Source organism: Chinchilla lanigera, unplaced genomic scaffold (genome assembly GCF_000276665.1).
Source record: "Chinchilla lanigera isolate Chin_1 unplaced genomic scaffold, ChiLan1.0 scaffold00052, whole genome shotgun sequence".
Lineage (NCBI taxonomy): Eukaryota > Metazoa > Chordata > Mammalia > Rodentia > Chinchillidae > Chinchilla > Chinchilla lanigera.
This window is the reverse complement of record NW_004955453.1, coordinates 15,979,001-15,998,934: the sequence shown is the minus strand read 5'-3', so window position 1 is coordinate 15,998,934 and position 19,934 is coordinate 15,979,001. Positions and strand designations below refer to the sequence as shown.

The 19,934-nt window shown below is 40.9% G+C and overlaps 1 long non-coding RNA gene across 2 annotated transcripts in view; it reads right to left on the bottom strand.

The window, feature by feature from the left end:
* Positions 1-19,199, bottom strand: part of LOC102020199 — an 81,781-nt gene extending 62,582 nt beyond the window's left edge. For both annotated transcript variants that reach the window (XR_262748.2, XR_262749.2), the window contains exons 1-4: positions 19,064-19,199; positions 18,609-18,696; positions 15,995-16,147; positions 11,584-11,731 (exon numbers count right to left, since the gene is read on the bottom strand). This is a non-coding gene — a long non-coding RNA (uncharacterized LOC102020199). The remainder of the gene's footprint in view (positions 1-11,583; positions 11,732-15,994; positions 16,148-18,608; positions 18,697-19,063) is intronic.
* Between the last annotated feature and the right edge of the window lie 735 nt (positions 19,200-19,934).

The window sequence follows — 19,934 nt, the reverse complement described above, 5'->3', positions numbered from 1 at the left end:
TATATACTGTGTTTCTCAATCTCATGACTGAAGAAATATAAAAGCAGAGACTTGCCTATATTTGGAATTCTAGAAGCATGTACTAATTATTGAGGTGAAAGACCCCAGATGCCATTTATGGGAACAAAATAGAAATTACTGTTACAAAACCACACAGTTTTTGAGAGGTGGTGATAGCAGAAGAATCACTTCAGGAAAAGACAGATTTCATTGAGAGAGGTGAGGAAAAAAGGCCCCCTCAGAAAGGTGAATGTGTTAGCTGTTTCCTTTGTACATGCGTGTAGAGCAAATCTGAGGTGGCTGCCGATTAGGGAATGGAAAAATCCAAGGAAACGTTCTGATATATTATGCTCTGATTCCAATTTACTTCCTGTGTTTGTATTAAGATTATTGCAAACTGGTCAACCTAGTAAATTTAAAGGGTAAAATAAGTGCCTATATTTAAAGAGCTCTATTTAAGCAAAATGGAATTTGCATTTAATCACCTTTGATTCTAAGACTCATCTCTTTCTAGTATTTCACATTCTTTGGCAGCTATTATTGTATTCAGAACCACATATGACAAAGGGTTTCCAGGGCTAGAAGTCAAAAACGTTGTGAGGATAATTTGGGGGACACTTGTGCATCTAACAGATTGCACAGTGGACTGCCTTGATGACCTGCCTCACTACTTTGGCTCTGCTCTGCCTCTCCACTTCTCCTAGGACCTCTCTAGAGCATCTTTCAAAGTCAAAGGCAACAATTTCTCAAGGCAGAGGAGGACCAGCTTCTGTGGCTTTTAAAGGCAAAGGCCAGGGTCATTTCAATGCATATTTGTCACTGTCACACTGTCTGGTTCAGGTAAGATTTCAAGACGTCATTTAGAGAATTAAATGTTTCTTCACAGTGTGGAATGCAGAGTAAGATAAAGTCTGCTCTCTAGGTATTTGTAATCCAAATGAAATTGGATTTATACCCAGAGAGAGGGAACTAAAAATAGTAGAAAATGAATGAGTTTTATGCATTGCATGTTACTATTACTACCAGCCCTGGCAGAACCAGCAGAAGGTGGCATCCTACAGATACCTGAGACTTTGTAGGATAGGGAGACGTTCCTGAGCCCGAGTGGGTGGAGGTCCTTTAAAATCAGCTGAAAATGAGGATATTAAGATCAACTAGACTTTGAGGCGAATATAGAAAGAACCCTGGTAGATCAAATCAGATTTTGTCTCTCTAGCCCAAAGTCTCCATAGATATAGACTTAAGCCAGCCTGTTAGTAGCAAGTGTCACAGACGTCTGGTTATATTCTCAGTCTGAGCTCTGCATTTGTTCATTTGCTCCTCTCCTTCATTTGCCAGGCATGGGGTTGAAAGGAAAAGTATAGTCAATGTCCTCGAGGAACATAATCTTCTTGCGAATGCCTTGTGTAGCTCAGTAAGATTAACTGAGTCTTACGTACAAAAGGAATACAGTAAAAGAAGTAATTATACCAGCAAGTATTAGGAAAGGCTGTATAAAAAATGTCTTGCTTAAACAAAGACTTGGAGTTTTCCTTGTAGATTAGTGGGAGAGGTGGTCTCTTAGTAGACACAGCAGTGGAGACTGATAGGTTGAGATAATTGCAAGTGTCAAACTTGGAATTAAGAAATAAATAACACCATCAGAGCAAAAGGTGCTTGCTCACAAGAGCATGTTTTTGTGCTGCAGAGTAGAGAATAAGGGGTCACTGGAAGCTTCTCATCAGGAATGGGTCCCTGTGTCATTATTTCAACTTATTGATTGGACAGTCTCTGCTTAACTGGTATAAACACGAAGGTATCTGAGGGCATTCCCTGACCCCAGTCACTGCTTTCAACTATACCTTTCTGGTCTCTTGAATGCAGCTTTCTAGTGGTCAGTTTGGGGCCATTTTCAGTTATTAGAAATGATCCCATTTAAAGCTGTTATCTCATATTCCATTGGAAGTTTTCCTCTTACTGTTTGTGGCCAAAGATACCAAGGCATGTGTGGGAGGGGCTCTGCCCATTCACTTCTTTTCATTCTATGCGTGGGCATGGGGAAGGGTCTGCCCAAGCCTTCCCCTGCACTTACCAAACCTCCAGTCTGCGCAAAGTATTAGAAAGGGAAAATAAGGAGATAAGGGGCTGATCCTTAAGTAGCTTCTCTTACAGTCTTTCCAGTGACTCACTCTGCCTTTCTTATCAAGGTGGATCTTGTGTCAGGCAGGAGACAGGGAGTCATAGTGGGATATTGACAGTGAGCAGCTTAATTGTGAGACCACAGGAAAATTTTATTTGATTTCCTGTTCCTTAGTATCCATTTCAAAGGAAGTACAGAAAGTGAGTGGAAGCATGTTATGAGACTACAGCCATAACTCAGCTGAGAGCTGAAGGAAATGTAGATAAGGAGAAAGAAAAAAATTAAGAAGCATATTTAAGAGTGCAAATGAATAAGGAATATAGGAGAATGAGGTAAAGAGGAGTATCTAAAATGTTTAAGCTTTTATTGTAGCACCAGATTTCATGAGAATGTTACTCCCTGAACTGAAAGAGTCATCTGGGGCTAGAAGTGTTGATAGCACAGTGCAGGAAGGACTTAGGCTTCATGAGAGTTCATGAACACAAGAGAGTTCAATTTGGAGCATGTAATAGTGGATCTGCAGGAGATTAAGTCCAGGCAGAAAGAGAAGCATGAGGACAAAAACATAAAGGATGGAGAATAGTTGGGTGTAACAGAGGACATCCACTTCTGTAATTAAAATCAGAGTAGTTGAGCCTAGAGCAAAAAAGTTCTAAACAAGGGACTGGGTAAAACTTCTTGATTCTGGAGTGGTGGAGGTGAGACGCAGTACACAACATAACAGATACGACATCTAGAGCTCTAGTAGCTATGAGGTCATTAAGTGTGCAGAGGACTGAACGAAATGGAGCATATATGCACAGTGTCAGCAGCTGTCTGGGGAGAGGGAAGGAACTCAAACCAAGAAACTGTTTCTCTCTGATAAAACAGAAGTGATACCATTATTCATTTGAAGATAAAATTATCAATCAGATAGGGACTTACTAGAAGACAAATCTCTTCTGGAAGATTTGGGCAAGGCTGAACTGCACTGGAAGGGAATCCAGCTATAGATATCATTTTTCAGAATCCTGTTCTTCACAACTAAACACTGATGCCTGATTTCTTGGACTGCTGTCTATGAGGTCAAGTTTGAGGACACAAAGTCATCAATAAATGATTTTGTACCTCAGGACCAGAGCATGCAGGGATCAGCCTCTCCTCAAAGCTGTATTTCCTTGGGAAGGACTCTCTTTAGATTAGAAGACATGGTAATATTTTCCCGAATTTGTCCAGTCATTTGCTTTCACCGCCAATGTTTCTAGACTATTGCCACTTACCCTTTCTCAATCTGTGTTTAATTTTTTAATATTTATTAATTTAAAAAAATTTATTTTAAAGAGAAAAAGATAAAAAAGAAATAAAAACAATGATACAGAGTTTCAAAGCAGGATAATAAGAAATTAATAATGGTTAATATATTGCATACTGTTGTCTTCAAAGCTGTTACTCAGATGACAAGAAGTAGGCATGTAAAATTGTTCAACCAATATAAGCACAAAACCAATCTTTTCAATGAACTAAAAGAAATTGGCAGTATAATTATGTTAGCTATTATATATATATATATATATATATATACTTTCCCTTCCTTTTTTCTTCTTCCCCCATAATATTTATTAATTTTTAATTAAACATATTTATTGTATAAAACATGTTTTATATATGTGTTCATTGTGGAATGGCCAAATCAAGGTAATTAATGTATGCATTACCTTACATACTTTTTGTAGTAAAACACTAAATCTCCTCTCTTTGCATTTTCAATAATGTAATCCATCATTATTAACTATAGAACTTTTAAAAAATGTCTCCTAACTGAAAATTTGGGCCATTGAGGCCAACATCTCAGGCTGAGCACACCACCCCATCCTCTGCTCCACACCCTGGTAGTCCCATTTCTACTCCATTTCTTTAAGAGTTCATCGTTGCTGGGTGAGATGGCACACCTCTGTAATCCCAGCTCTCAGGAGGCTGAAGCAGGGGGGGCTGCGGTGAATTGGAGGCAAGTCTGCAGTACCTGGTGATTTCAAGGCCCGCCTGAACTATATAGTGAGATCCTGTCTCAAGAAAAGCTCATCTTTCTAAAATTTCACATATAAATGAGATGATCCGTTATTTATTTCTATGCCCAGCATATTCTATTTAGCAATATCCTCCAGTCCACTCATGATATCATAACTGACAGGACTCTTCTTTTTAAATTTGCATTTTATTTTATTTTATTTTTTATTTAAGTGTTTTTATTAGTACATACTTGTAGCACATGTTTCCATTCCTTGTGAGGAGCTGGTACACGTACATAACACATCTTAATTTTCTTTTCATTCTTTTTCCCTTCCTACTATTCCCCTTCCATCCATCTCTTGAGTGAGGCTAAGTTTTCCACTGTACATGTATAACACCCTACACACATAAATATGTGTGTGTGTGTGTATGTGTGTGTAAAGGCATATTGAAGCCAGCGCATTTACACTGAGCTACATCTCCAGCTCATTTATAATTTCTTACTTTGAGACAAGATCTCACTAAATTGCCCAGGTTGACCTTGAATTTACAGTCCTCCTGCCTCAGCCTCCCAGAGTGCTAGCAATACAAGGATGTAACATCATGCCCAGCTTATACCACGTTTTCTTTATTCATTCATCTGCTGAGGGATGATTAGGCTTGGGCTGATTCCACATCCTGAATAGTGTGGCTAATGATACAGTGAACACAGGATTCCATATACCTTTTTGTATATACCGACGCTTTGGAGATAGACTCAGAGTAGAACTGCTGGATATGATGGTTCCATTTTTATTTCTTTTTTTGAGGAAACTCCATGCTGTTTTCCATAATAGCTGGACTAATTTATACTCCCACAAATACCCCTTTAGAATGAATGCTCATATTCTCTTTGCAAGAGGCCAGTTGTTTCTGGTCTTTTCAAGATGGTGGTCGGACTGACATTTAATATTTTAGACCAGTACCTGCTCTCCTATGTGTGAAGCAAGCTGCAAAGCCCTGGTTCTCTAATATTCTCTACTACTGTTACGCTAGACCTCTGTAGTGTGCTCCTCCCAAAGGTGTAGAGAGTCTCCCTCCCCACCCAGCTTCCCTAAAGGCAAGGGCTGCTTTCCTGAGCCACATCAGTGAAGGGCTTGGGCAGAGCAATCAAATAATGTGTTTATTCTTCCCCAGATGCCCTCCCCCAACCCTCAGCTCCAAATCCATTTATCTTCTCTTTAAAGTGCTTATTGACAGAGACCTTGAGTGCTCAGAACCGTGCCAGCCAAAGACAGGCTTTTCCAAACAAAGCAGCCATGCCTCCCCTGCATCGCCCAGTCCAAGTCCAAAGCTGCCGTGTTCTTGCCTCAACCTCAAGGATTAGCTCAGGACTCCCCCTCCTCTCAACTCCAACTGCTTTCTTGGGTCACTGGTGTTTTCAGAGAGAAGGGACCTTCATCAGGGGCATGAAATAGCACTGCTCAGACTCAAGAAGAGGTTTACAAGCTCATTTAGCCAAAAAGTAATTTTATCAGGCCTCCCAGAAAGCCGTGGCTCCACCCACCTTTGCAAACTCTTACTAGCTGTGCACTTTGTGTTTTTAAGTCTCTAATCATGATTCCTCTTTTGTGTGATTTAGAAGAGTGTGTGTTTATAGCTAGGCAACAAAGAAAGTCCATCAGAAACAGATCTGGAGAGGGAGGCAGAGCCAGCACATGGTTTTAAGCCCAGTGTCTGATTTTAGGTAGGCTGCCACCTAATTGCTCCTGGGTCATTTCTTCCCTAGCTAGGGTCTATCTAAATGGTCTGGTGTAGTTAAAGTTTGTCATCAGATTGGGTTAGGCGTAGTCTCCCATCTACAGCAACAGTAGGCCCATGCGTCCTCTGGCTTCGCATTCCCTTGAATCCTACCATCAATCAGAATTCTCACTCATTCAAGCTCCTCTGAGCCTCTGAGTAGGGATCACATGCTTAGACAGAGCAATCCTCGCTTCAAGGGGGGCTACAGTCCAGAAATGAAGCCAAGAGATGGCACTTGATTAGTAAGACAGGCCAAGGCCTGAATTTCAGTTCAGTTCCAGGCACTTACTGGGTTATCTTGGAAAAGTCACTATCTCCATTACTCAGTTTTCTCATCTATAAAATGTGGTGAAAACATTTGTTTTTGAAGATTTAAAGAGATAAAAACACAAAGCACTGAGACAATACCTGGGAACTAGTGTTGCTTTTTGGTATGGTTATCATAAGATAGCTACAAATAGAGACAATATATAACAAAATACTATGAGATATAGAGGAGGATGAAATGCTATTTGTTTCTTATTAGTGCATATTTGTTAAACAGACTAGTGCGTTTCATTTTGGTGTACTCAGAGAGGCAAATAACATACTTTAATCATCCTTCTGATTACCTTTCTTCCTCTTTTCTGTCCCTCCTCCATCTTCTTCTTCTTTTCTAATAGTCTCTCTTCTATTTTCATGTCTGCCCCCCTCTGCCTGTTTCCCCGTATGGGAGGAAATACGTGATATATGACCTTCTGAGTCTGATGAACCCTCAGATATTTGGGGGAAGACAGTATAAAGAATCTGGATATATTTCAGGTAAAAGGTTAAGCAACAGGCAATGAAAACTTAAAATACATTATACTACTATATGTGCTATGCTGTGCTCTACTCTACTCTACTCTACTACACTACACTACTGTATTATACTAAGCTATTCTCTGCCGTGCTATAGTATGTTATGCTATGCCATGCCATGCCATGCCATGCTATATTTTAGTCAAGTTGATGGGGAGCCATTGTTTTCAACTAGCCTCCTTCACTAGACCACAGAAGATCAGACCAAATCAGAATAGACTCATGCTAGGTAAAATGTAACCAAACTGAACTCTGAAATGGGCAAGCTCTCAAGAAAACAGGATATTCACAGAAACCAATCAAAAAGAGCCCAGTGTTCCTGATCTAGCCTATCGAAGAAGTCCCTTCTGTTTTGATCCCACAACAAAAGTAACTTGAAAATGACCAGTCCCCATTTTGTTCCATTTTTGCCTATAAAGCCAATCCTTCTACTCAGCTCATAGGACACTCATTTTATCATGCAGACTAAGAAGTTACCTTATTGCGGAATTCCAAACAAAACAAATGTGATCTTTAAATTTGCTGTAACTTTGTCTTTTGACCCTATACTCTATGGCCCTTCACTATACTATACTATACTATACTATACTATACTATACTGTACAATGCTATGCTATACTTAAGACAGAGGGGCCACCTACTCTAAGGGACATTGTAGTAGCATAGAATAAGCAAGGTTTTGAGGTTCGTTAGATAGGCTATGCTGATGACAAGAAGGAATCAAAGACAATTGCAAGTGTTGAGCTTTGCCAAGTTGACAAAGGATGGAATCATGAATACTGGGAAGTCAGAAAAAAATTACCTTGTTCGTATAAGAATATAGGCTTGATTATGGCTCTGTTGAGTTGGAGGTGCTAGGGATATTCTAGCAATGATGTCTAACTAGCAGCTGGAAATGATGTTCAAAGAAAATGATGGGTTCTTGAGATGTTGGAATTTAAGTCATCAGCAAAAACACAGTGGAGAGCTTGGCCAATGTATCCAGAGAGAAGATAAACACAGAATCTATGTGCATTTGAGGTTCCAGAATAGAAAGAACAGCTAGCAGCAGAAGAAAAAGACTGGTTCCTTTCTAGAAAGATAACACATCTCTGGTGACTGGTTTGTTAGCTCCTTTCATCAATTTCCTTGCCTTCCCTTACTTACCCCACACTCTACTAAATGTGTTTCCAGGGATAACAGGCAAAATACACTACTGATACTTGAATTCTTGTCTCAGGGCACCTTTGAGATAAATGGGAATCATAACAGCTGTTTTGTTTGTTTGTTTTGTTTTCTTGGAACAGGGACTTGCTATGTAGTCCAGGCTGGCCTTGAACTTAAAATGTCCTCCTGCCTCAGCCTCCTTAGTGCTAGGATCACAGGCAAGCAGCACCACAACCAGCATAACAGCTCTTTTTAGAGAATGTCTCATCTCTCTGACCTCTCCCAAATGCTTTATTTGCATTAGTCTGTTAGTAATTGGATTCTACCTTTGAAAGACCTAAAATCCCACAGAAAAAATAAAACTAGAATCTTAATAGCTCTAAAACTATGCTTAGCATAGTCCTTCTTACATAGATGTTGTTTAATCTGTATCTGAAAAACAAAGAATACAGAGGTCAAAAGATCACTATGTGAATATAAAAATAGAGCAAGGACTATTGACTGGTCCAAGAATATTTGGAGAATCTCTGTGGTCCAATACACCCTTCCTGATGGAAATGGATGTATGTTGTGTGCCTGCACCCTCGCAAGATCCACTCCCTCTGACATCAGACTCCCCACCCTCATCCTTGAGCTGTATCTTGAGAGGTATTTGCTATTACCTCACTTCCATGTTCTCTTGTCAATGTGCTTGGGTAACCTTTTTTATTTCCAAAATATGAAAAATGTTTTAAGGCTCTACGTGTGGGGCATCTTGTTTCCTGCTGACCTAGTTCTCACCTTAGACTTATTAACATATTCTTCTGATGGCAATGCTGGGTGGGTGACTCTGGAGAGCCTTTCTGTAGAGGGTTAACCCAGTCATGGGTGTGGTGTCTTGTAACAGCCAGTCAGGGAAATCTTCCTCCCCAAACTCCTGTCCTGACCTCGTCATGAACTTTGCCTCCTGGTTCTTGTTGTCTGCATTACAAGGAAGATAAATTGTAGAATCAGTGAACTGTGACCTAGAGCCCTGGGATTATCAACAGGTAAAAGTGAAACAGCATGAGGTGGCTGCATAATATTTGTGATAATACACTTGAAAATGGCAGTTCCGTGAGGGTACTAATAGCAGTACCTTTCAAAGCTATCCTTCCACAGCATGGCTTTCAAAGTTGATCCATGTGCTACCCATGTTAGAAGGGCTTCTGGTGCTACTTAGAATGTATTCCTTGCCAAGATCAGGCACAGCAAGGCAGAACCTCCTGTAAGATACATCAGCTTGTATGTTTAATGAGCTCTTCGAGTGGTAAAGTGGCCAACTTATTAAGTTTTAGTATTGGAAGTATTGGAACTTATTAAGTTTTGGTATCGTATTCAGGAAGCATCTTCAGTCCCACGATGGTTGATCACCCTGTGGACACATCTTCTATATGCTAAAGTTGTAGACCTGTCTTACAGTCTCCAAGTTATACCACTCTGACACAGATGCTACTTGGTAAAATTCTCTGATGCCTTGAGTTAACTTTAGTCCAGAGTGACATTGGGATGAGGCACTCCCACAAACACAGATCTCAAGGAGAGCTTTCAGCAGGAGCTTGAGTATTTGGGGGATCCAGAGTATTTGTTTGGTTACTTTTCCTGTCTTTTGAACCTATGGTGCTGGGATCAAACTTGGTCCTGAGTTCATCGTCCACAGATTTATTTTGTTTATGTAGTTTATGTAGTCATTTGTTCTCTTATGCACTTTCTTTTCCATATCCACGAGGCAATTATGGATGATGATTACATACTCTTGAATTGATTTGCGTCTTTATAAAGCTAACAACACTGTTTCCTGGGCACTGGAATTTAAACAAATTTTATTCTGCTACCAGTTTCATTTAACTCTTGCCCCCTTCTGTTCACCATTGTCTTCAAAGCTGTGCACTCTTTTATTTTTGTCACTTTGTAGTGAGCAGCTCCTAAGATGTCGCCCAACAATGGCAGCCTCTTGGGAGTCACGACCTTGTGCAGTCATTTGACCTTCCTTGAGGACTAGACCTAGTGACTCGCTCTTAGTGAATGGAATGTGGCAAAAGTGATGGAATGGCACTTGCAAAATCAGATCACAAAAAAGCCTCCCTCTTCCCCTCTTGTTTTCTCACTTGCTCCCTCTGGTTGAAGTCAGCCCCAAATTTGCAAGCTGCTGTATACAGAATCTATTACTTAGACCAGAGAGAAGTCTCCAGCCAACAGCCAACATGAGATTAAGGGCCTCAGTCCAACAGCAGGGAGGGACTGAATCCTGCCAACAGCCTTGTGGATAAGCTTGGAAGCAAATCCTCCCCTTGCCTAGTTGAGATATGAGATGACTGCTGCACTTGTCAGCTCTTGATTGCGGCACTGTGAGAGACCCTAAGCCAAAGGACCCAGCTAAGCCATCCTGGCTCCTGAATAATAGAAACTGCGATATAGCAAATGTTTGTTGATTTAAGATGCTAAATTTGATATAATTTGTTGGACAGAAATAGATAACTGATATGATTCTAATTATTGCACAGTATTCCTGGCACATCTACCACAATTTACTTATCTGCTGATGCACAAAGACTGCTGATCAACTGTAATTCTACTACAGATGCCAATACCATGCTGTGAATACCTTGAGCAAGACCCACTTCTGGACAAATATCAACAGTTTTCTGGGAGGCACATACACAGTGGAACTACAAGGGAAGCCCAAAAAATGGGGAAGCACTCAGAGTTCAGGAACTGAACAGATTGGGATGACTGCTACATTTAAAAGATGTTTTCCCCAGAAGCATTTACTGTAAAGTGGGTAGTCCTTGAGGAACAACGTGGAGGGTCGGTGTCTCGTCTTGAAAAGATACCCCAGTGTTGCACTCTTTTGTTACCCAGGTTGACTGACTCAAGCTGGGAAGAGGAGGGAGGAAGGCTTGTTCAAAGCCGAGTTGACAATCTATAACCATTAAAACAATGTTTCTCTGGATTTAGTAAATGGCCTTGAGTTCCTGGAAATGTGTACAGAGACCCTGTGGCTATGAGAAGATCTGTCATTTTATTTTTTACAGTAGGCTGAAATATATTTGGAAGTCATTGGACTGTGGCTGTCCTACATCAAAAGGCATTTCATAACAAAACACTATCATGCCCCATTTATAGTAATAGCATGCTGTGCTCTGGCTGCTGTAGGCAAATAAAATATGTTCTTGTAACATAAACAGCCTCACCTTCCCTCTAAAGACTAAAGGGCCATGAAAGAGTTATTTAAATAGACTTTTGAAATATAAAGACATGAGCAAAAATGTGTTGAACATATACATTAGTATATACACAATCAGACAGACAGATCAATCGCAGAGGAGAGACTGGCACAGACGAAATCTAAACTCTAAAGTCTAATAGATAATCCTGGAAAAGAGAATGTCAGAGGCAGAGGGACATTAAAAATATTTCAGTTCAGGCATTAAACTTCATCTGTTTTTTTCCCGATTACTTTCACTATGCTAAAACACATATGACATACATTTTCCATCATAGCCATTTGTAAGTCGCTGTACAGTTTGGTGTGTGTGCATTTGTAATGCAAATGTCACTATCATCCCTCTCTGTAACATTTTCCTGTTGTGAAACTGAACCACTATACCCATGAAATTGTAACTCCCCATTCTCCACAAAACTGATAACCACCATTTAACTTTGTCTATGATTTTGACTATTCTAAGTACCTTATATAAGTGGAGTCTTGCTGTATTTGTCTCCGTAGTTGGTTTGTTTCATTTAGTAGGATGACCTCAGGCTGCTCCATGGCAGAACTCTTTTCTTTTTTTGTGCATGCACCATATTTTCTTACCCATTTGGCAGACTCTTGTGTTGCTGTCATGAATAATGATACATAAATTTGGTGTACAAATATCTCCTCAAGACCCAGCTTTCAATACTTTGGGTCATATATCCAGAAATGCAATTACTCAATCATATAGTAATTTCATTTTTATCATTTTGAAAAACTACAATATCATTTTCCACACCAACTATACCATTTTGCATTCTCACCAAAGATGTATAAGAAATCTAGTTTTGCTACCTTCTGGCCAAAATTTGTTTTATTTTGTACATTTTTGTTTGATTTACTATTTTTATTTTTAAATGCTTTTGTTAGTCCCTATTAAATTTATTCTTTTTTTTTTTTTGTATTGGGAATCGAACTCAGTACCTTGTGCTTGCCAGGCAGGCACTTATTTTGCTGAGCTATGTCACTGGCCCTTTTTTTTTAGTTCCTGTTAAATTTATAACCTACTAGTTTTCCATGTGTATAATATATTTTGATCATATACATCTTACCTAGTACCCACTCATCTTCTCTAATCCCCCTATCCACACACTCCTTTCCTGTTGTTTAATAATAGTCCTGCTTCTACTTTCATGTCATCCTTTCTTAGCCCCACATACTAGGGAGAACATATGATACTTCTCTTTCTTGGCCTGGCTTATTTTGCTTGACACAATGACCTCCAGTTCCATTCATTTTCCTAAAAATGACATAATTTTGTTCTTCTTTATGGCTGAATAATACTCTGGTATATACAGGCATACATTTATATATATCAGGTATCTCACATTGTTTTTGTCCATTTATCTAAGCTTGTTCCATACCTTGGCTATTGTGACTTGTGCCACAGTAAACATGAGTGTGCAGATATTTCTATATGTTTGGGTATATACGCACCAACCAGGGATATAGCTACATCAAATGGTAGCTCTATTTTTAGTTCTTTTTAGGAACCTCCATACTGATTTCCATACAAGATGCACAGTACTAATTTACATTCCCGTCAGCAGTGTAGGAGGGTTCTTTTACCCCTGGATCCTCACCAGTACTTATTGTTCCTTGTATTCTTAATGATAGCCATTCTGATGGGGTGAGATGGAATCTCAGTGTAATTTTGATTTTCATTTCTCTGGTAGTTAAAGATATTGATTTTTTTTTCACATACTTATTGGCTATTTGTACTTCTTTTGAGAAATATGTTCAATTTATTTGCCCATTTATTGATTGGGCTGTTTGACTATTTTGGTGTTTTGTGGGTTCTTTTTATATTCTAAATATTAACCCTCTGTCAGAAGCGTAGTTGGCAAAGATTTCTCCCATTCTGCAGACTGTCTCTTCACTCTGTTGGTTGTTTCCCTTGCTGTGAAGAAACTTTAATTTCAAGCAGTCTCATTTCTTGATTCTTTCTATTATTTTCTGTGTAACTGTAATCCTATTCATGAAGTTTTTGCCTGTGCCTAGGACCTCAAGTATTTCCTCTATGTTTTCATTTAGCAGATTCAAAGTCTCCGGCCTTATACCTAGTTCTTTGATCCATTTTAAATTGTACAGGATGAGAGCTAGGCATCTAGTTTCAATCTTCTGCATTATAGATATCCAGTTTTCCTAGTATCATTTGTAAAAAAGGTTGCCTTTTCTCCAACATATGTTTCTGGCTCTTTTTTCAAGAATCATCTGGCTGTCACTGAGTGGATTTGTTTCTGTGTCCTCTATTCTATTTCATTGGTCTATGTGTTTATTTTTGTGCCAATACAATGAATGTTATTATTGTCACTACAGCTTTGTAGTATAATTTGAAATCAGGTATTGTGCTGTCTCAAGTCTTCCTCTCTCTGCTTAGATTTATTTTGGCTATTCTGATCTTTTGTGCTTCCACATGAATTTTAGGTTTGTTTTTTTCTGTTTTTGTGAATAACATCTTTGGATTTTGTATCCTGTTGATTTGTTTATTGGTTCTTTGTATGCCTCGTATTGGAGTCCTTTGGCCATTTTTAAATTGGGCTATTTGTTTTTCTGTTGTGGAATTTTAAGAGTTCTCTACAAATACTGGATATTAATTCCTTGTCATATATGTGACATGCAAACATTTTCAGCCATTTTGTGGGTTGACATTTTACTCAGCAATCACTTATTTTTGATGCGCAAATTATTTTTAAATATTTGTGACATTTGCCTTTTTGTATCTTGTTTACTATACCTTCAGGGTGTGACTTCCCAGAAGTCATTGCCAAATCCAGTGTTGTAAAGCTTTTGCCCTAACTTTTACTAACGGGTCTATAGTTTTAAGTTTTATAAGGTGTTATGCTTTGTGTCTGGATGTCCCCCACTAAGCCTCATGCAGTCATGGGGCAGGCTTCTAGAGTCTGTGATTGATTTATGGTCCAATGCTGGGATTGTGGGTGTGAGTGCTACACCCACCCTGGGGTAGGTACCTTGCATACAATATAAGGGAGGGTAAGAGGCTTGTGCTCTGCTGCTGCTGCTGCTCCTCCTTTCTTACTCTTGTTGCTTTTGCTGTCTTCCCTGGCCATGAACTCTTGCCCTCTGTCATTTGCCACTCTGTCGTGGAACCAGCTGACTATGGACTGGAAACCTCCACAAACTGTAAGCAGAATAAACCTTTCCCTCTTTAATTTGGGTGTTGAGTATTTTGTCCTAGCAATAAGAGAAAAGTAATCAAGACATAGGCTTTTTTTCCATTCTGAGTTAACATTTGTGTATGGTGGCAGGTAAGTGTCTAGCATCATTGGTTTGCATGTACATATCAAGTTTCCCCAGGACTACTTGTTGAAAAGGCAGGAACCTCACTGAACAAATGAGGGAACTGAAACCCAGAAGGAGAATGAGATGTCTAAGGTTTATGGCATGTCAGAAATGGGGTGTAAAATAGAAACTGATCCTCTGACTCCTATAAATTTATCCCTAAATTTATAACTAACATAAATTTAAAATGTTTGGAATATGAAAACAAATTATTCTCTTATTTCACTTCAGTTCACTAACGGTGTAATGTCAAACACATGCATAAGGCTGAGGCAGATAGAGCACATGATGATTTTAAAATAAATCCACAAATTTGGTATTCTTCCCTCAAGAGGTGGAGCTTAATTCTTTTTCCATTAAGTGTGAACTGGACCTAGCAACTTGCTCCTAAAGATTAGAAGATAGCAAAAATGTCACTGTATGGCTTCTGAGGTGAGGTCATAAATGGCATTGCAATTTCCTCTTTGGTGTCTGTCTTGACACATCTTCCAGGGCACATCAGCTGCCATATCTGATTCTTCACCCCTGTATCACAAGGAGTCAACTTCAGTCCCAAGACCATCTGATCATACCATTTTATTTTTTAGAGGCAGGGTCTCACTATGTAGTTGAAGCTGACCTTGAATTCACTATGTAGTGAGTGATTCTCCTGCCTCAGCCTCCTGAGGACTGGGATTACTGGCATGCAGGACCATGGCTGGCAGGGACATCATTTTGAAAACAGATCCTCCAGCCACAGCTGAGCCTTCAGATGAGAGCAGCCCCACCTGTGACATTGACTGGAACTTCACAAGAGACTCTGAGTCAGAACTACCCTCCTAAGCTGCTCTCAAATTTCCAACGCAAGGAAAACTGAGATAATAATTGCTAATTGGTTTCAACCATTAGGCTTAGGAGTAATTTGTAATGCAGCAATCTATAGCTAGTACTGAGAATTAACCAACCTCTCTTACACTGTGAAAGCAGCTGCCTATTTTGTTCAAAAAGTAGCCCATTAGAAAATATACTCTCCCACTCCCAACACCTTGGCATCTAAGACTCAGTAGCAAGAAGAATAGATGAGCAAGGCCTTCTTAGCTTCCCTCTGGCTGCCTGCATGTGCCCACTTTGTATGAAGCTGATGTCTTGATGAGGGAAGTGTGTTCCTTCTCAAATCCCGACCCTGGAACCTTAGGGAAACATTTCAGATCAGCACCACATTAAAATAGGCATGAAACCTAGCTTCTATTCAAGCTCTGCCTGGATCTGAACGTGTCATACAGCCAAGTTCCTTTTGCTTTGGTGGTCTCAAGTGTGAATTTTTAAAATAAGGGAATAATCACCAATGTGTTGTCTTCTTTCTCCATAAAACAAGGAGCTAAAGACACTGGTCACCATGGAAGAGTGAATGAATATTTCCTTTGCTTCACTGGAGTTTGTAGTCTGGTGCCTTTACACATCTTTCCCTGGCTTTGTCTACTAAGTTCTTTCAGTTAGGTTCTCAGCAGTGCCATAAAATAGGAATAAAACACTGCCAAGTGAGTATAACGCAGGTGGAAACTCACCTGTGGAGCTGTAGGAAGGACTGTGATGTGTTCAGGCTGACTCAACGGGGGTTGGATACCTGGAGATGGGTTGTATTGGTTTTGCTATTCACTGGCTGTATGATCTTGGGGTTAAGTTATCCTAGCTCAGTCCTCTTGATTTCAGCTCTTGCTCTTTAAGAAAAAAAAGTAATGATAATTATAATGGTCAACATTTACTGACTGCATTCTAAACACTAGATGAAGTCACATACATTGCTTTTAATGCAACCCAGTGATGTAGGAACTAGTATATCCATTTTTACATATGAGAAAATAAAGGCTGGGAGAGAGTGAATGATAGACCCAGGATTCAAATCCAAACATTTAACTAGCACTGTCATAGTAATTCTGAGTCATTTTTAGCTTAAATGAGAATTATTCAGAAGAGATGTGTCATATGCAGAAAATGTATGGGGGTCATTCTGCATGAGTATTTACACAAGGAAACACAAAACTTGTTACTGAAGTTAGTGTCAGGGCACAAGTATTTGCTATCAGGATATGGCACCACTAGTTCTAGAGGAAAGGGAAGATTCTATCTGTGTTGGCTATGAGTCACTATGATTTTGTGGGATTTATGATACAGCCAGGCCAAAAAAAAAAAAAAAAGGGCCAGGCTGTTACTTTGCAGGGCTTCAGCAGAATGGTTGCTGGTATTTTCTGTAGTAACTGACAAGGATGTCATACCATACGCATTAATGACCTTGGCACCGGACACTGGCAGTAACTGAACTTTTTAGGCAGACATGAGCAGTGACTGGAGTCATTGCCTTACATGAGCTAGGGTAGGAGAGAATAAAAGCACCAGATGTCACATGTGTTTGCAGAGTACACAGGACACACCCCCAGAGGCTGCTGATGAGATATCAAGGGAGACAGAAACCCAGGACTACTGGAGAAATTTGAGAAAGAGCTTAAATTTCCCCACAACAGACTACTTTCCTGGAGAAACTGTGTGTGTGTGTGTTTGTGTGTGTGTGTGTGTGTGTGTGTGTGTGTGTGTGTACTCGTGGGATCCTGGTTTTGTCCCTAAGCTTGGTGGTCTGGAAAATGTAGGCCATTAATGAAAGGGATGCTACGCCACCCGTGCTTTATAAGGGTCTTTCACTTTGCCTCAGATCTCCAGAATCACACTCAATGCACAGAAGCCCGGGGCAAGCAAATGCAGAGCCACTAGGAAAGTGAAAGGAATTCTGATACTAATTTGCTGCCCTTGGGGGACTGACTTGTTTTACACTGTAGTAATCTGTAACTCCTTGGTTGCAGTAGTACTGGGCAGAAGAGTCAGTGGTTTTTCTGACTGGCCTCAGGGCTTTCCAGAGAAAGAAGTCTGGTCCAGCCCAAAGAGGCATTGGTCCTGATGACTGTTGGAAAGTGACGTTACCTGAAGGAAAGGATTTGTAGATATCTGATGGAAGTGAGTGCCCATGGGGTGAATGGTAGGGTGCCTGAGGTGAAGACCACATCCTCCTCCCCAGAAAAGGGGACTGGCTTCCCTCTGAGAATGCTTTTTGCTGGGAAGTGGCTGGGTGATCAATCTATAACACTCTCCAAGCTTGCAAATGGAGAGCTTCCCTGCCCCAGGCTTCTGTGCATTGAGTTTGATTCTGGAGATGGGAGGCAATGTGAAAGACCCTTAAAAAGACAGTGGAGGAGAGAGAAAGGGCTGCAGGATATGTTCCTCCTCCTTGCTTAGTAAAAGAAAAGCTGTCTTCAGTTAGGAAGGGAAAGCCTATTCAAAGCATCTGGTGGGAAAAGTGCTTGTTCTGGAAGGCCTTGGAGAGTAGAGGGAGAAAAAGAGGAGCAGATCCTGACTCCCCCTCCTGAGACTTCACCACCACGTTTTCCTCTTCACCTCTGCCTGGTCTCCACTGACTGGGGCTTTTGGCTGCCTCCTGCCCTGGATTGAAGGGACCCCTCAAGCAGCCCAAACCTGGGGGCAGCACACTCACCGCTTTCTCTTGGGGGTCAACAGGTAATTTTCATAACGGCTAGACCCCCCGCTGAAGGAGTACACAGAGGTCATAACCTCTAGCACTTAGGCAATTAATGAGTTTGGTTTTGCATGCAGCAAAGGAGCACCTCCTCTAATCTCAGATCAGCAAAGCTGCCTCCTGTACCTCTTTTTTGAGACAAGGACTCACTGTGTAGTCCAGGTCAGCTTTGAGCTTTGCCTTGAACTTTCTATGCAGCCCATGCGGACTTCAAACTCAAACTCCTCCAGCGTCTCACAGTACTTCTGCCTCAGACTCTGGGACTCCTGGGACTACGTGTATGTACCACCATACCTAGCCTCCTCTTCCTTTAAAACACTTCCAGCTCCCTGCCTCTAAGAAGCCTGCGTGGATGATGTTGGTAGAACCTGTCCAAAGTGGTGGCACAGTACTGCAAGGAGGCTGCTGCTCTTTCATGCAGGTAGCATCTACTGTGGACTGCCAGTCTCCAATATCCCAGGCAGAGCTGAAGACTGAGAGGGTCTTTGATTACAGATAGGGCTGTGGCTAATTCCCTGGAAATCAACCCCCTTTCCCAAGAGCCCAGGTTTTCACAGGAGTCACAAGGCACCAAAGCCTGAAGGTTTTCTAGAGATTACCTGCAGGGTGGGATTTACTGCATTCCCCAAGAGGTCACCACCCAGGCAGGCTACCACCAGGGTTGCTTTTGGGGGTGGCAGGCTGGATCTGGAAAGGAAGACAGAGAAGGCACACTTCATTTTCTCCATGGCTGAGCTGAGTAAGAACTGTGCACTCCAGGAACTGCGCAGATGTGGGCCCAGTGTCTGTTTTCTACCAGTCTCTTTCCTGGGAACATGGTTCTCACAGGTTCACAGCTTGTGCTGAGTACCCAAGTCCTAGAGAGTCCTTTGCCTCCTCGAGGATGCATTTTCCCTCCTACTTCAAACTATGCACCATTTCTCACAGGAGCAGCCATTCAAAGGCATCTCAGAGCTCCATCCCTGCCCCCACAGAAGCCTGTGGCTTCTACGACTTCCATCTACAATGACAGCAATCAATTGTATAGAACTGAACAAGTTGACTTATACCTCACCTGGTTTATGCAGAGCAGATGTCCAAACCCCAGGCCATGGACTGGTCCAGGTAGAAGGCTTGTGAAAAACTGAAGGATTTTGAGTTTGAGGTTAGCATGGCTTGCGTAGAAAGTGCAGTCAAAGTTCAAGGCTGGCCTGGACTACACACTGAGTCCTTGTCTCAAAAAAGAGGGGCAGGAGGCAGCTTGGCACAGGTGAGATTAGGGAAGGTGCTCCCTTTCTGCAGGTACGAGTCCATGGTGTCAGGGACCAAGCCACACAGTAGCAAGTGAGTGGTGGGACTGCCAGTGAAGACTCATCTGTATTTATAGCACATGACCTCTTCAGCTCTGTCTCTTGTCACAGCAGCAGTACTGTTAGATTCTTCATAGGAGAGTAAGCACTACCTTGAGCTACACATTTGAGGGCTCTAGATTGCGTGCTCCCTATGAGAATCTAATCCAGAACTGCCAATTTAACCCCATCTATGGAAAACAATTTTCTTTCATTAAACTGGTGCCTAGTGCCAAAAATGTTGGGTACCACTGATGCATGGGCTATCTACTGCTATAAAGCTGTAGCATCACAGATTTTTAGAACTGAAAGTGATTTTAAACATTGAGGCCAATTATTTACTTGACACAAAAAGAAACTGAGGCTCAGAAAAGTTATACTGACCACGGTCACACAACTAGTTAGGACAACTAAGGCTATTCTCATCTGTAAGAATCTCTGAACTGGCGATGCTTCCATGATATGCAAGCTTGGAATAAGACACTAAGAGACCCAGGTACAGGAACAAAATTGATGCAACATTCACATTTTAAGAAGATAAAACAAGTTTTACTCAAGGGAAAATAGCTTCCCCCCACCCTAGATATTTTTATTGCA